Below are 13,416 nucleotides of genomic sequence, written 5' to 3'. Positions count from 1 at the left end.
TTAATGCACATTGTAATATACATTGTGCATTAATTATGAGCCATACAGAAGTTATAAAAAGTTTTATACTTACCTGCTCCGTTGCTGGCGTCCTCGTCTCCATGGTGCCGACTAATTTTCGCCCTCCGATGGCCAAATTAGCCGCGCTTGCGCAGTCCAGGTCTTCTCCTGTTCTCTATGGGGCTCCGTGTAGCTCTGTGTAGCTCCGCCCCGTCACGTGCCGATTCCAGCCAATCAGGAGGCTGGAATCGGCAGTGGACCGCACAGAAGAGCTGCGGTCCACGGAGGCAGAGGATCCCGGCGGCCATCTTCACAGGTAAGTATAGAAGTCACCGGAGCGCGGGGATTAAGGTAAGCGCTCCGGTGAGCTTTCTGTACGTCCCTGCATCGGGGTTGTCTCGCGCCGAACGGGGGGGGGGGGTTGAAAAAAAAAAAACCCGTTTCGGCGCGGGACAACCCCTTTAAGAGCAGGAGACCTTGAATAATCAGAGGAATTTTCCTTCTTAGCAACACATCAGGAACAGCAGCAGGTCATCTGTGGGACTAAGGTCAGTGTTAGGAGACCACATATGTCAGAAGGAGCTGAGGTGAACGTGCCAGGCTCAGTGAAAGGCATGCAAGATAGGGAGATAACAGGCTACAGCAAGCTGGACTCTGCTACTGAAGGAGCATACAGTGTGGGAACCTCTCCTGCCTTGTGTATATACACCGGCATGACCAGGGTATGGCAGACTCACCACAGGTATACTACTTCCCCAAATACCCCCAATAAATAGACTAGACAACACCTTCTTTGGATATTTTGGTCAAAGCAGCCATTTTATTAAATAACATTACAAATTACAACTTTTTAAATTATGGAGAGGAGGTCCTTGGACACAACCAAAACTAAGGGTCTGGTGCTTTATACATAAAACCAAAGTTTGCCTCCAACCGTACCCCTGGCTCAGAGACAGCACTAGCTCCCCACCACTGGGAGGCTAAAAAATCAAAAATTGATCAAGGCCACCCGGAATCCCTGCCCTGGCCTTCCGCAATGCACCAGACCCAACCATGATGAACCAACAGGGTCGGAATTCTTACAGGTGAGGCCATACCCACCATAACTCACTCCACCCAATATAAAACCCGCCTCAGCATGACTTACCCCTTAAGTCTGCACAGCCTCCCACAACAGCAATGCCCATCTATCCCTTCCTGTATTGCCAGCGACCACTTGTCTATTCCCACCTCGTTCAGATGAACACCATCTCATAACCAATAACGTGCCTCACTTTCACCCTCCCCACCCCCCTCCCCCGTTACACACCACAAATGCAGAAATATGTCTTAATTAATTAATAACTAATCTTTATTCTGGCTTTGTTTGTCTTCTCCACGGAGCTAGCCATCCTCCAGGACTTTCTGGGTACCATCTCCAATCACACAATGATCATACAGGGAAATAGCCTGCGCAGCCTCAAAAAGCCATGCCCTCAACGTACAAGACCAAGAGATTACTTCGGGTAATACCCTTCCCCACATCATGCCCTGGATACCCATCCAAGGCCTACTGACGGCCTTGCGGTCAGATGTTTCCACATTCCGCCACCCAGAAAACGAAGGAATGTCCAATAATCCAAACTAATGCTGGTCCTCTACCTGTTAGAACAAAAACTGTGACACCACCATGCATCCCAACAACAACTGCCCCTCAACGCCGTAACACTACCACCCCCTAATTAACAACACCCCACTCCATACCACTAAACCACCCCTCAGGCTGCACATACAGCCAATACCAATTTGACTCCCAACACCCAATTTTTTTCACCACTGCAGGGCTCAAACCCCACTCAGTGGCCTCCGTCGCTGCCCCAATCCTCAATGAATGGGACGAGTAGCCAGCATCTTCAAGATCAGAGACATTCATAGCTTTATTTAAAACTGCCCCAAATTGAAATTTTGATAGAACACAACTGTCTCAAAATGGCAAATGAAATTGGTCTCCTCCTATCCTTCATTCTTCTACCCCTCCTAAAAACCCTCAAGGCCTGTATTACCACAAAGCTCTTAGTACAGCCAACATTCCCCAAAATTTGAAACTGAAAGCTAGGCCCGCCATTACTCTCTCAATCTTTGCTACCGACCAACCCGCACTGGAAGTTTCACCCAACAACCATAACAACGCACCTGTTCTGTCCTCATCTGACCTCACCTCCCCTATACTTTTAACCCACTGCTCCCATTCCCTCCATGCCGACTCATAAGCCTTCGAAGTGTCACTCGCCAACGACCCTTGAATCAGGTGTTCCGCCGCATGTCGACCAGCCTTCAAAGTTCCTGTGGGCATTGTTTTCCTTCCTTGTCCGCCTTCGGCACCAGTGTCCGAAAACAATTCCGCTGAAACTGAGAAAGCGAGTCAGCTATGGAATTCTCAACCCCCAGGACATGCACCACCACTACCCACGCAATCAATGCTAAACAAAACAATACCAAATGGCATAGCAAATAAACCACCAGTGGGGATTGTGCAGACACCACATTGATAGCCTGCACAACCCCCCATATCACATCTCTCCGTCACCACCTCCTCGTCTTGTAATGCCAACTTTAAATTTTTTAACGAAAATGGAACTTGATGCCCCGAAGGGGGTATGCGAAAACCATCCTTAAAGCCGTTAAACAGTAACGAACTTTTTTCCTGATCCTGATATCTTTCTAGATAAGGGACCATCCTTTGAAGCCTCACCAGCATCATCCCTTTTTCCACCCCCCCCCCCAACATCTTGTCCCTTTTCTCGTCGAAAAACGTTGTAATCTAATAAATTGCCCCTTCAGTATCTCTTTAAAAAACTGAGATGCCAATTGTAAATGAGAAATAAATGTCCTCCACGCTCTTTGTGTGAAGAGATAGGGCTTACCCCATATTTCAGCCAGGAGGCCTTTTTCAAGCATCGCACTAGGATGTGAAGAAGATCAGAGCATCGCCACAGGTTATTTTCAAAGCGACCTTGGACTACATGGTGCAGGTGGGGTATCCATCCAGAGGGGCATTGATGATGTCTTTTGTTCATGTCAGGAGACCTCAGGGTGAGCTCATCAATCCTGCCTTTGCTGTGGAGTGGCACACTGCCCCCCACTGTTGGTATGATGGTCTGGGGGGCCACCGCATACAACAGTCAATCACTTCTAATAGTGGTACGAGGGACAATAACAGCTCAGTGATATGTTCAGGACATCCTGCAGCTACATGTGTTCCTCTCATGGCGGCTTCCAATATAGATTCTCCATTAGGATTATTCTCAGCCGCACACAAGAGTTTCACACTTCCATGGCCCAATTTATTACCAATAGAACATGTATGGTGTCACGTACCGGACACGGGAGAGGGAGAGGGGGACGATACCTATCGATCCCACCTCAGTCCTCAATCACTCTAGCGGTATTGTAAGCGGGGAGTCGTTGGAATACAGGCTGATTTGTACCTAGCTTTGTACCTGCACGCATGTGGAACGAAAGCCCAAATCACCGCCTGATCCGTTCCAACGCACTCCAGAGCCCTACATTACCCATACACAGCTGCCACCACCAATGTTCACGGGCATTGGACCCAATCTATAAATTATTAACACAATCTTTGGAGTATTATGGTTCGTTGTTAAAACGGACAAGGCTCGAACTGATAAATTGTAGCTTTATTCTAGAAAAAGGTCTAGCAGTGCAATACATACAGAATGTACAAAGGTATACAAAGAAAAAGGTTGTTACATGGGAGTATAAGGAATACAGTATGAATGCACACTCAGCAGATTTAAAATAAAACAGGAGAAATTAAAAGAAAGTTACCAGATCTTGGGATACACGGACCAAAGGGGTCTGGGCGGCGGAGAGCCAGAACATAGGGAAGTCCACATACCGCAGTATAGCTCCGTGGATCGACAAATGGGACCTGAGGGGGCCCACATTTTAAAGGGTCCCTAGTACACACCTCCTCTCCGCCCCTTCTGAGGTCATACAGAGAAGGGAGGGTTGGTCTTGTAGGAGCTCGGAGGAATCATATTTATTTATGTTTGGTCATATCTCGGGGGGAGAGCACCCGATCGTGAGGATATGCCCGCCATATTTCCGTTTATGATTTTAGCTACGTGTGAGTACCAAATGGACAGGCGCAATCCCAACCAGTGATGGGGTTACGTAATCTGAAAGGGTTCCTGAGCACTTAGCGCACCGCGAGTGGATGCCTTTTGTCCGTCTGGGACACACGATTTTGAAAATCTAAATCATATGCGGCTGGGACCTTCACACCACCGAATGTTCTTATTAAAGGTCTCCCCAATATGGATTCTTTCGGCCCCGTCTAGTCTGGAAGAGGAAATTAATACAAGAAGGGTTTTCCTGAACTTAATTAACACCTGCAGGGTCAGCATCCTCATGCTAATACCACCCAACACATACAGGTGGGAGAGAGAGAATGGAGGGTTATTTACATGACAGCACAGCTCTTGTCCAGGCAGGTGAGACAAGGCGTTTCCTACATGCACATATTGACAGGCTGGGGAAAAAGCTGCTAAACCTGTCGCTCCTTTCCACCTATTCAGGGATTAACTAGTGGATAGCAAATGGATTGCTGAATATAAGGCAAGGTACTTGGGACAAAATGGCTGACGGCCTAACGACTCTGGGTACAAAATCTGACATATCATCACATATGGGACCATGTGGGATTCCAACATTGATAGCTAGTTTGAATGATCAACAGTGTACTAGAGCCTCCATGCCCACCTGTATCACATCTTCTATCCAAGCTAGAGGTGGTACAGCAGGGTACCAGAGCCTCCATGCTGCCCATATCACATATTGCATCAAACCTAGAGCCGTTACAACAGGGTACTGGAGCCTCCATGCTACCCGTATCACATCTTGTATCAATGCTAGAGGCGGTACAATAGGGTACTAGAGCCTCCATGCCCCCTGTGTATCACATCTTGCATTCAAGCTAGAGGCGGTACAACAGGGTACTAGAGCCTCCATACCCCCCATACCACACCTTGTATCCAAGCTAGAGGTGGTACAACAGCGTACTAGAACCTTCATGCCTGCCCGTATCACCTCTTATATCCAAGCTACAGGTGGTACAACAGGGTACTGGAACCTCCATGTCCGCCCCTATCCCATCTTGTATCCAAGCTAGATGTGGTACAACAGGGTACTAGAGCCTCCATGCCCGCCAGTATCACATTTTCTATCACAGCTAGAGGTGGTACAACAGGGTACTAGAGTCTCCATGCCCGCCAGTATCACATTTTCTATCACAGCTAGAGGTGGTACAACAGGGTACTAGAGTCTCCATGCCCGCCAGTATCACATTTTCTATCACAGCTAGAGGTGGTACAACAGGGTACTAGAGCCTCCATGCCCGCCAGTATCACATTTTCTATCACAGCTAGAGGTGGTACAACAGGGTACTAGAGCCTCCATGCCCGCCAGTATCACATTTTCTATCCAAGCTAGAGGTGGTACAACAGGGTACTAGAGTTTCCATGCCCGCCAGTATCACATTTTCTATCCAAGCTAGAGGTGGTACAACAGGGTACTAGAGCATTCCTGACAAGGGGTTAGTTTTCCCACAAATAATCACTTCTATTGTAGCTTCTGTTGCCGGAGCTACCAGTAAAGGGAGGTGATTGGTAATCAATAGTTGATCGGCCAGGTCTGTCATTGGGGACCCTGATCGATCAGCTAATTGGGCGCAAGCTGTCACCGCCACAATAGCACAGAGGTTGGAATGGAAGCATACACGTTGACCTCCGTATAGTGGCCGGCACTTGTAACCGCAGGCACGACTCCCATTGATTTCAATGAGAGCCATGCCTGCAGTTACAAGCGCTGGCCACTACATGGTAATTTGGCGTTAAGGCTTCCTCTCCGACCTCTGTGTTATTGGGGCACTGACAGCATGTGCCCGTGCGGTTTATTGGTCGGGGTCCTAAGCGGCGGACCCTGGCCGGTCAACTATTGATGACCTATCCTGATGGTCGGTCAACAATAGTATTTCAGTGGAAATCCCCTTTAAGGAGGTTTTGTTTTTAGCCAGAAAAATAAAATTGAGTTAAAATGGATGGTTGTGGGACTCCCTCCCCCATCAGGCTGGATGAGACTGAACAACACCATGATCCTCTATGAAAACGTACCAACATAGGGGCTGCCCTGAGGAATGCCAGCAGATAAGGGGCTCTTGGCTGGACTCACATCCCACGCTGCATACTCTGCTTTTTTCTTGCCTTTTCCTTCCCCTTTACTCCCTTATGGAGACACTAAATCACAAGCGACTCTACAGGTTTGATAGTTAGAAGAAACACCAGAAGAGTCTTAAATAGTTTTATTGAACAAGTTCCAGAACAAGTAGCGCCTCCAGTCATTACAAGGTGGTCGTCCGTTACTGCGGGCTTGATTCCCAATAGATGACATTCCTGGAAATACCAAGGTACAACTAATATTCTAGACTGCGGCGCATTATTCCTCCTCCTCCGGTGGCCGCGGGGTTCATCTTCATCCCTGGAGGAAAAACACAAATACTTGGTCAATGTATCTTCACCTGCAGACGCTAAAGCAAAGCGCCAAAATGTAATATTGGTGGAATGACCTCTAATTACAGGGACAGTAAAGGCCCATTTACACGGGACGAGCTGCGGGGCAAGCGATGCCAGACAGCGCATCCAGTGAAGCTCGCTGCTGTTCCATTACACAGGAGCGAGTATCACTGGCGCCGCTCACAGCGCTACCGGCACGAGGAGGAGCGAGCCAGGGAGCGTTCTTCCCCACCCGCCTCCAGTAGTCGTTAGGTTGCTGTGTTCGTTAACACAGGATGATTAAATTCCCTCAGAAGCGCCGGGATCTGAGTGACTGAATGGAACGACTGCTGTTTACACAATAAAGCAAACCCATTATATAGCTTAACCCCTTAGTGACCGCTCCATAGTCTCTTTACGTCCTGGCTTTCTGGACTTTAATCCTCAAGGCCATAAAAACACTCTCACCCTGAGGATTAAAGCCCCGCGGGCTGTGGATGTGATAGTGTAGTGTCCCAGAATGTCACCCTGGTCCCCTCCATATAAGTCATACATGTCCTATGTAGATGCACTGTGCAAAATCCTAAGCAGTGAGTGTGTTGCAAAGCTCGGTGCTTGAAGAGTTAATATCAATAAAATCACTGCCTGCATGTGAATGTATCAGTTTGTCATATTATGTGGTGTAAGTGAAGGTATACATAGGAGTGCATGAGAGAGGGGAAGAGAGTCCATCTTCTGGAGTGTCATCTGATCTGAGACCTAACACAGAGCCACATGGAAGCACCTTCAGCTAGCTTGTGATGAAGATGGAGGAGAAGGAGAAACATCCTATAGCGACTGTGCCGTGATGTGAGTGAGTGACCCCAAAGCTTAAAGAAAGAGCCCTTGTAAGTTGTTCTTTTTTTTGCCAAGACCCAGTGCAGAGGTACTAATTCAGACCCACATGTTTTTCCTGCGCAGCCATCCAAAGCTAGGATCATCGTACAGAAGTATGCTTCAAGTCACACCGACGCGTTTCTGTTGCAGGGTGCAAATTCTAAAACAGGGGTGTCAAACTCATTTTCACCGAGGGCCACATCAGGCTTATGATGACCTTCAAAGGGCCGATTGTAAGACAGTATAGTAAGGGCCTGTTCCAACAAGCGTATTTGCGCACATAATATGCAGTGAATAGAAGCCATTGATGTCAGTGACTTCATTCACATAATGATGTAAATTTTCACACAGCATGACCTATTTTGTTGTGTACTGTGCACCCCAATAGGGCATTGAAGTGAATGGGCCGCGCAAATACGTGGTGAATGCGCAGGAAACCTGTGTATTCACTGCATTTTTGCGCATCATCTCAGTGCGCCCGTCTGTGTTCTTTTTTGTGTGCCCAAATATGCAGGCATAAGCGATTTTTGATGCGATTTGTGTGACCGAAATACGATTACGCCTGTGTGAGCGAGCCCTAATAGTGACCCCTATAGTGGTCGCAGTAGTAATAGTGTCCCCTATAGTGGTCGCAGTAGTAATCGTGACCCCTGTAGTGACCCCAGTAATAATATTGACCCCCACAGTGGTTCAATTAGTAATAGCGACCGCCACAGTGGCCAAATTAGAAATGGCGACCTCCGCAGTGGCCAAATTAGTAATAGCAACCCCCACAGTGGCCCCAGTAGTAATAGCGACCCCCACAGTAATAATATTAACCTCCTCAGTAGTAATAACCCCACAGTAAAATGATCCCCCTCCGCAATAATATTATCCCCCTCAGCAATATTAACCCCCCCATAGTAATATTAACCCCTCTCAGTAATATTATTCCCGTCAGTAATATTAACCCCCCCTCCTAGTCATATTAACCCCCCTCAGTAATAATAACCCCCAACCCATATACTTACCTCCTCCTTGCTGTCAGCGCCGCTCCCCCTCTGCTCGTGCTGATCATATGATCAACATGCATATTAACTTTTTCCACAACACTTCTGCCCTATTCAGCAAATCCAGCAATATGATTGGTTGTTTGGTGAATCAGCCAACCCAAACAACCAATCTGGTTGATGGTATTGCTAAATAGGGCAGAAGTGTTGTGGAAAAAGTTAATATGCACCCGGCACGCTTCCTCTCCGAGTCCTCTCCTGCAGAACTGAGAAGCAGGGAACTCCTCAGGGGAGGAGGATCCCGGATGCACACTGACGTCAAAGTGTGTGCGAGGAGCAGCGCTGACAGCGATTACCAACGGGGAGCTGCGGCACCTCAGCTAGTAATCTCTTCAGTGGTGAGCGGCCGTCTGCACATAAAATGGCCCACAGTGTAGTAGAAATGATAATTAATTAGCGTAAAATGTATATTGATTTGTATAAACTTGATGAATTACACAGCTGTAGTGATTTGACTCTGTTGTGTGCTATAGCAGTAGTCCAATGTTAAGTTCCAATGCAGCCACTCTAGGGTTACATTACATAGGTATGCAGTGAAACTGAAAGTAATGTGGAGTTTCTCTTTAGTCCTCCCCCACCTCACCTCAACTTCTGAGACAAAGGAACTGGTCTTTGCCTGACCACATGTTGAGGACACAAAGGCTAGTCTGTACATGGGGCCTGAGGAGGCGGGGGGGGGGGGGGGGGGATGTGGCGGAGGAGGGAGGAGATTCTTTATAGCTTAACCAATAACAATAAATATATATTACCTATGTAATATGTTATACGCCCATAAAGGGCAGGTATTATGTGTTTTAATAAAAGAAGCTCTGGGATTCTTTTCCCCCCAGAACTCTCTGTAAGCTTCACACTGGACACGTGTCTCAGTCTAAATTCTTATTACGCTTGTATATCAGAGTTTTGCAATTAGAAAGCTACAGAATCCCCCAGAACCTGCGTGTTTGACACGTGTTCTAAAAAGTAATCAATTACTAGCAGAGTGTCTGTGGAGTGCCCCTACCCCTCTTCCTCTTCCAGAGTCCTCCCAGTCCAGGAGCGGTACTGTACAGATAACATAAACTGTAGGACAGGTATCATCCTGTGTATCCGGCCTGACCTCTGACCTCCTTTCTTTACCTGCACTGTGAAGAATTATACCTAAATTGCTGTATCATAATTGTTCTTGCCAAAAAGTGATTCAAGGGCCCTAACCATTCCTGGGGAGCCGAGGAACTATACACCAGAGTCCATGTTTATTCTCCACCGTGTGATATATCGGTGTGTGGGAACAGTGGCGTTACCCGTGACAACTACTACTACCCCCATTCTCCTGTTTATTACCATTCCCTATCCCAGGCGTGTCAACGGTGGCCTGCAATTCTGCTCTGGCCTTGCATGTCATCCCTCTGGGAAAGGAGCCTGGTAACTGCCACCGTGACAAGCCAACACTTAACCCTCCATGTTAACCAAGTGTCCAGGGATGTCCCTATGGGATGTTGCAACAGCTCCCTGCTGTCGGCTGCCAGAGGTAGCAGATAACCAGAAGCTGTCATGGGGGGCTGGAATATGCAATGGATAACAGCGATCACATAAAAGTAAATAGAAAGTGAAAAAAGGTTAAAGCTTCCACTCCCCTCACGGATTGGGTCTATGAGGGGAGCTGAAACTACTCAACTCCATCGTCCGCGATGTCCCGCGGCATTCTGGTCAGGAAAGGACCGGACGTTGTCTTCTGCATATGCGCGCCAGATGTCATACGTCAGTCGCATGCGTAGAATGCCGGGAAGCCCGGGAGATTTTCATGCCTGCTCCCGGCTAGCATGAGTAAAAAAAAAAAAATTAAAGTCCCGTGAGAGGAGGTGAAATTACTTACCTAAGGTCTTCGTGATGTTCGCCAATGGGATCCTTATCTGTAGACCTTTCCCCAACTTTGGCGCATGTGCCCATTGGCAAAATGACGAACACAAGTGCAGAAGGGGGAGGGCCCGGGAAATTTAAAATCTCCTTGTTCCTGGCTAATAAAGGGAGCCGAGACCCTGGAGCAGTGAACGAGGTCGGCAGTGAGCGGTCCCCGGTCACATGATCGCCGTTATCCAATAGATAATGGTGATCACGTAAAAGTTAAACAACAGTTGAAGTTTAATGCTCCTTTGGGTTTGGGCCCCGTTGTGCTGCCAGACAGATGATTAGGGCCACAATGGGTATGTCTCTGAACACGGGACAAAAGGGGGGATTCATTTTGGGGTACAAGTCTTCATTTATTTGTGTGCTGTAGGAAAAAAATTGTTTTCAATGTGACATAATTGTCAAAGAATAAAAATCATGATTTTTTTTTTCCTTCTGCTTTGCTTAGATTCATTCAAAAGCTGTGGGGTCAAAACACACAGTACACCCCTAGATGAATGCGTTAAGGGGTCTAGTTTTCAAAATGGGGTCATTTGTGGGGGTTCTCCATCGTTTTGGCTCAAGGGCTCCACAAGTGGGCAATGGGGCCTAAATCACCTTCAAGCAAAATGTCTGTTCTGGAAGATTTCAGAATTTGCAGAGAAAAAAGTCAGGAGACAAAGGTTTGAGGGGTTTACGCCCGCAGTGTTCTGCATCGGGTACCACCTGTCCTTGCTACGCCAGTGCTAAGGGTCAGAACAGTGCTTGGATGACCCTTTAAACCCTTCCTGCAAGAGGGCATACATGTATGGAGCGGCCCAGAAGCCAAGCCCATCCATAAACAGAAGGCGTTGGTCATCTCTAAAGCAGACCTCTATCTACCATCAGATCCGGGGTGTCAAGGCCCATGAGCGGCAGGGGGGGCCAAGTGTCATGAGGCAAGCAGTTTGTGTCCCTGCAGGCGCTGTCAGTGCTGCAGAGCGGCGGGGAGCCACAGTGGTACCAGGAGCGCTGAGTGGTACAGAGCGGGGGGGGGATGACCTCGCACTGTAATCAGGCAAGCAGTTTGGCAGCAGCTCCGTCAGGAAGTGTAGGTTCCCCGGCGGTAGGAATCCGAGGCCAGGCAAAATGAAATCCAGGACCTACATGAAGGTAGCCAATCAGAAGCTAGGGGTGTGACAGGGACGTTACTGCAGCCAAGCCCTGTCAAACCCCGGTGGCGTCAAGTTACAATAATATCACACAACCGCACGCGTATCTGCACTGTTTACTGTGATATAAAAGGCTGTGCAGCCTAATTAGTCCCCAATGTTATCAATTTTCCAAAATTGCGTAATGAACTGTGCAATTGGATGCGCAATATGGTGCCTTTGGTGCGCAGATGTGTCCCAAAATAGAGCATGTCGTACAAAATGCACGCGTGAAAGTGAGAATGAACTGATTGAAAACAATGCGTTGTATTCTCTGCGCAATGCGCATGCAAACAGTCATGTGAGTAAGCCCTTATAGCTGAGCAGAGCGGCTTCACACGGGCGCTTGTGCTTTTCTGCACGCTTCAGTGCAACCTTTTCTGCCATAAAGTTGGCATTTTTGCCCGCGTGTCTGGGCATTTTACTTTTTCCATGCGCAAGGCATATTTTTTGGCACGTGGGATACAACCACGCACGGATTAAAATGGCTATTTAGCCTAATGAGTTCCAGATGTCTTATTTTTTCGATGGAATTGCGCAGAGTATTGCGCACGCATTTGCGAACTCTCCATATACCCCTATAGGGATCCCTGGGGTGCAAATGCACACAAAAATAGAGCATGCTGCGCAAAATATGCAGCTGTGTATGAAGCCATTGCAATCAATGGGTTCTATTGTCTGTGTATTACACAGGCAAACCCGTCCGTGTGAAGCCGCCCTTACATGGGTGAGCGCTGCGGGATATGTTGGCGCTGTCTAAGTAAATCTTATTATTATTTAAATACAACAAGCACCGAACAAGGTCAATCTAAAAAGACAAAGCAAGATACATAAACGTAGCGGATGCCCTCTTATTACAGTCGCAGTCCTTGGTATAAACAGATCATGGGAGAGATCCTTGTATTGTCCCCTCATAGTTAATTTGGTCGCCCCTTAATCGTCTTTTTTCTAGGGTGACTAATCCCAATTTTGATGCCTCTCTGGGTATTCTAGTCCTACCAGTAATTTAGTTGCCCTCCTTTGAACCCCCCCAAGCACTGCTATGCCGTTCCTGAGCACCGGTGTCCAGAACTGTACACAGTATTCCATGTGGGGCCTGACAAGTGCCTTATATAGTGGGAGGATAATGTTCTCGCCCCTATACTTCTATTATGGCACCCCAAAACATTATTTGCCTTTGCAGCAGCTGTCTGGCATTGATTGCTCCAGTTAAGTCTGCAGTCAACTAGTACCCCAAATCTTTTTCCTTATCGCTTTTCCCTAGCAGTACCCCATTTAGTGTATATTGGTGACATCCGTTTCTCCTGCCCATGTGCATAAACTTACATTTATCGTTGTTGAACTCCATTTGCCATTTTTCTCCCCGATCCCCCGGCTTATCTCGGTCCGTTTGTAGCCGCACATTGTCCTCCATTGTATTAATTACTTTGCATAATTTTGTATCATCTACAAATATTGATATTTTGCTGTGCAGCCCCTCTATCAGGTCTTTGATAAATATATTGAACAGAATGGGGCCTAATACTGAACCCTGTGGCCCCCCGCTAGCAATGGTGGCCCAATCAGAGTACAAACCATTTATTATCACCCTCTGCTTTCTATCTCTGAGCCAGTTCTTTACCCAGATACACACGTTTTCACCCAATCCGAGCTTCTCATTTTGTATATCAGCCTATTATGCGGTACGGTGTCAAATGCTTTAAAGAAATCCAGATATACGAGATCAATAGACTCTCCCAGGTCCGGCCTAGAATATACTTCATTGTAGAAGCTGTTCAAATTGGTCTGAGGAGTTATACCATTGTTCTCCTTGAGGTATTCCGTGATGATGTCTCTCAGAAACCCTTTGAATATTTTTCCAATAATTGAAGTGAGACTCACTGGCCT

The sequence above is a fragment of the Eleutherodactylus coqui genome, chromosome 2 (genome assembly GCF_035609145.1).
Source record: "Eleutherodactylus coqui strain aEleCoq1 chromosome 2, aEleCoq1.hap1, whole genome shotgun sequence".
In the NCBI taxonomy this organism is placed as follows: domain Eukaryota; kingdom Metazoa; phylum Chordata; class Amphibia; order Anura; family Eleutherodactylidae; genus Eleutherodactylus; species Eleutherodactylus coqui.
The sequence above is the reverse complement of the archived record's forward strand: the minus strand, read 5'-3'. Positions refer to the sequence as shown.